At 38.5% G+C, this 4,757-nt stretch overlaps 1 pseudogene; it reads left to right on the top strand.

The window, feature by feature from the left end:
- The first annotated feature begins 200 nt into the window (after positions 1 to 200).
- LOC145713589 (elongation factor 1-alpha 1 pseudogene) lies at positions 201 to 1,696 on the top strand (annotated as a pseudogene).
- Positions 1,697 to 4,757: the final 3,061 nt, after the last annotated feature.

Raw genomic sequence — 4,757 nt, 5'->3', positions numbered from 1 at the left:
AAAAGGGAAAGACAAGGAAGAATCAGAGATTTCTTCAGAAACAATCACCAAAAAATAATAAAATGGTAATAAATACATGTCTATCAATAATTGTTCTGAATGTAAAATAAGATAAAAACAAGACCCATCTATCTGCTGTCTACAAGAAACTCATTTCAGACCTAAAGACAAGCATTAAAAATGAGGGCATGGAGATTTTTCGCAATGGGTTTGCCACTAGAACACAGGTGTCATGAAAACCACCGCTAAACCTAAACCAAAATGGGAAAGGAAAAGACTCATACCAACATCGTCGTCATTGGACACGTAGATTCAGGCAAGTCTACCATTACTGGTCATCTGATCTACAAATGTGGTGGGATCGACAAAAAAACTATCGAAAAATTTGAGAAGGAGGCTGCTGAGATGGGAAAGGGCTCCTTCAAGTATGCCTGGGTATTGGATAAACTGAAAGCCAGACGTGAACGTAGTATCACCATTGATATCTCCCTGTGGAAATTCGAGACCAGCAAGTACTATGTGACCATCATTGATGCCCCAGGACACAAAGACTTTACAAAAAATATGATTACAGGCACATCTCAGGCTGACTGTGCTGTCCTGATCATTGCTGCTGGTGTTGGCGAATTTGAAGCAGGTATCTCCAAGAATGGGCAGACCCGTGAGCATGCCCTTCTGGCTTACACACTGGGTGTAAAACAACTTATGGATTAACAAAATGGATTCCACTGAGCCACCCTACAGCCAGAAGAGATACGAGGAAATCGTTAAGGAAGTCAGCACCTACATTAAGAAAATTGGCTAAAACCCCAACACAGTAGCATTTGTGCCAATTTCTGGTTGGAATGGTGACAACATGCTGGAGCCAAGTGCTAACATGCCTTAGTTCAAGGGATGGAAAGATGGCAATGCCAGTAGAACCACACTGCTTGAAGCTCTGGATTGCATTCTGCCATCTATTCGTCCAACTGACAAGCCCTTGAGTCTGCCCCTCCAGGATGTTTACAAAATTAGTGGTATTGGTACTGTCCCTGTGGGCCGAGTGGAGACCGGTGTTCTTAAGCCAGGCACGGAGGTCACTTTTGCTCCAGTCAATGTTATAACTGAAGTAAAGTCTGTTGAAATGCACCATGAAGCTTTGAGTGAGGCTCTACCTGGGGACAATGTGGGCTTCAATGTCAAGAACGTATCTGTCAAAGATGTTAGTCGTGGCAATGTGGCTGGTGATGGCAAAAATGACCCACCAATGGAAGCAGCTGGCTTTACAGCTCAGAAGATTATCCTGAACCATCCAGGCCAAATCAGTGCTGGATAGGCACCTGTGCTGGACTGTCACACAGCTCACATCTCCTGCAAGTTCGCTGAGCTGAAGGAGAAGATTGACCGTCATTCTGGAAAAAAGCTGGAAGATAGTCCCAAGTTCTAGAAATCTGGTGATGCTGCCATCGTTGATATGGTTCCTGGCAAGCCCATGTGTGTTGAGAGCTTCTCTGACTACCCTCCACTGGGCCATTTTGCTGTTCTTGACATGAGACAGACGGTTGCTGTGGGTGTCATCAAAGCAGTGGACAAGAAGGCAGCTGGAGCTGGTAAGGTCACCAAGTCTGCCCAGAAAGCTCAGAAGGCTAAATGAATATTATCCCCAATACCTGCCACCCCAGTGTTAATCACTGGTGGAAGAACAGTCTCAGAACTGTTTGTGTGAATTGGCCGTTTAAGTTTAATAGTAAAAGACTGGTTAATGATAATGCATCATAAAACCTTCAGAAGGAAAGGAGAATGTTTTGTGGACCATTTGTTTTTGTGTGTGTGTGTGTGTGGCAGTTTTATTAGTTTTTAAAATCAGTAATTTTTAATGGAAACAACTTTGATCAAAAATCTGTCACAGAATTTTGAGACCCATTAAAGCAAAAGTTTAATGAGAAAAAAAAGTGAGGGCATGGAAAAATATTTATTATGCAAATGTATGTCAAAAGAAAGCTAAGGCAGCAATACTTATAACAAACTAAAGAGGTGTTTCCTAAATTCAAATTTTAGTTAATATACAATGCAATATTGGTTTCAGGAGTAGAATTCAGTGATTTATCACTTACATACAACACCCAGTGCTCATTCCAACCAGTGCCCTCCTTAATACCCATCACCCATCTAGCTCATCTCCCACCCATCAACCCCCTCCATCAACCCTCAGTTTGTTCTCTACTGGTAAGAGTCTCTTGTGGTTTGTATCCCTCTCTTTTTTCCTCCCCCCCATGTGTTTATCTGTCTCGTTTCCTAAATTCCACATATGAATGAAATCTACGGTATATGTCTTTCTCTGATTGACTTATTTCACTTAGTATATATATATATATATATATATATATATATATATATATATAATACATTCTAGCTCCATTCACAAACTAAGCAAACTTTAAAAGACTGTAATAAGAGACCAAAAAAGACACAATATAATCATAAAGGGTACAATCCAACAAGAAGATATAACAATTATAAATATTTACTCACCCAACGTAGAAGTGATCAAATACATAAAACAGTTAATAACAAACATAAAGAAACTAATCAATAAGAATACAATAATAGTAAGGGACTTTAACATTCCACTTACATCAATATAGAAATCATCTAAACAGAAAATGAACAAGGAAACAATCAATGGCTTTCAAAGACACATTAGAAAAGATGTACTTAACAGATGTATTCAGAACATTCGATCCTAAAACAGCAAATACACATTCTTTTCTTCTGCACATGGAACATTCCCCAGAATAGATTGCATATTAGCCCACAAAAGAAGCCTCAAGAAATTCAAGAATATTGAAGTTATACCGTGACTCTCCTCTGACCACAACACTATGAAATTAGAAGTCAACCACAAGAAAAAATCTAGAAAGACCACAAACACATGGAAGTTAAATAACATACTAGTAAACAATGAATGGGTCAACAAAGATATATAAGAATAAATAAAATGAAATTTGAAATGAAAATAAAAACACAATGCTCCAAAACATCTGGAATGCAGTGAAAGTGGTTTTAGAAGGGAAGTATACAGTCATACAGGCTTACCTCAAGAAGCAAGAAAAATCTCAAATAAACAACTAACCTTACACCTAACAGAGCTAGAAAAGGAACAACAAATAAAATCTGAAAGCAGCAGAAGGAAGTAAATAATAAAGATTAGAGCAGAAATGAATGGTATAGAAAATAAAAAAAATAAACAAAACAGATCAATGAAACCAGGAGCTGATTCTTTGAAAAAATATAAAAAATAAATAAACCTGTAGCCAGACTTATGAAGAAAAAAAAAAAAGAGAAAAGACTCAAATAAATAAAGTCACAAATGAGAGAGGAGAAATAACAACAAACATCACAAACATACAAAATTAGAAGAGAATATTATGAAAAACTATATGCCACCAAACTGGGCAACCTGGAAGAAATGGATAAATTCTTAGAAACATATAAGTTACCAAAAATGAAAGAGGAGAAACTAGTAAATTTGAACAGACTGATAACCAACAAAGAAATTAAGTTAGTAATCAAAAAACTCCCAACAGGGAGTGGTGGCTCAGTAGGTTAAGCATCTGACTTCAGCCCAGGTCATCTCATGGTTCATGGGTTTGAGCCTTGCATCAGTCTATGCTGACAGCTCAGAGCCTGGAGCCTGCTTCAGATTCTGGGACTCCCTCTCCTTCTGTCCCTCCTCCACTTGTGCTCCGTCTCGCTCTGTCTCTCAAAAATAAACATTAAAAAAAATCTTCTCTAAAGATATAAAGAAATGGAAAAAAGTTCCATGCTCATGGATTGGAAGAATAAATATTGTCAAAATGTCAATACTACCCAAAGCTATCTACACATTCAATGTAATCCCAATCAAAATTGCACCAGCATTCTTCTTGAAACTAAAACAAGTAATCTTAAAATTCATATGGAACCACAAAAGGCCCCGAATAGCCAAAGTAATTTTGAAGAAGAAGACCAAAGCAGGAGGCATCACAATCCCAGACTTTAGCCTCTACTTCAAAGCTGTAATCATCAAGACAGCATGGTATTGGCACAAAAACAGACACATAGACCAATGGAATAGAATACAAACCCCAGAACTAGACCCACAAACGTATGGCCAACTAATCTTTGACAAAGCAGCAAAGAATATCCAATGGAAAAAAGACAGTCTCTTTAACAAATGGTGCTGGGAGAACTGGACAGCAACATGCAGAAGGTTGAAACTAGACCACTTTCTCACACCATTCACAAAAATAAACTCAAAATGGATAAAGGACCTGAATGTGAGACAGGAAACCATCAAAACCCTAGAGGAGAAAGCAGGAAAAGATCTCTCTGACCTCAGCCGTAGCAATCTCTTACTCGACACATCCCCAAAGGCAAGGGAATTAAAAGCAAAAATGAACTACTGGGACCTTATGAAGATAAAAAGCTTCTGCACAGCAAAGGAAACAACAAACAAAACTAAAAGGCAACCAACGGAATGGGAAAAGATATTTGCAAATGACATATCGGACAAAGGGCTAGTATTCAAAATCTATAAAGAGCTCACCAAACTCCACACCCGGAAAACAAATAACCCAGTGAAGAAATGGGCAGAAAACATGAATAGACACTTCTCTAAAGAAGACATCCAGATGGCCAACAGGCACATGAAAAGATGCCCAACATCGCTCCTCATCAGGGAAATACAAATCAAAACCACACTCAGATATCACCTCACGCCAGTCAGAGTGGCCAAA

Source organism: Panthera onca, chromosome X, assembly GCF_046562875.1.
Source record: "Panthera onca isolate mPanOnc1 chromosome X, mPanOnc1 haplotype 2, whole genome shotgun sequence".
Classification (NCBI taxonomy): Eukaryota; Metazoa; Chordata; class Mammalia; order Carnivora; family Felidae; genus Panthera; species Panthera onca.
Note: the sequence above shows the minus strand (reverse complement) of the source record. Positions and strands in the feature narration are given on the sequence as shown.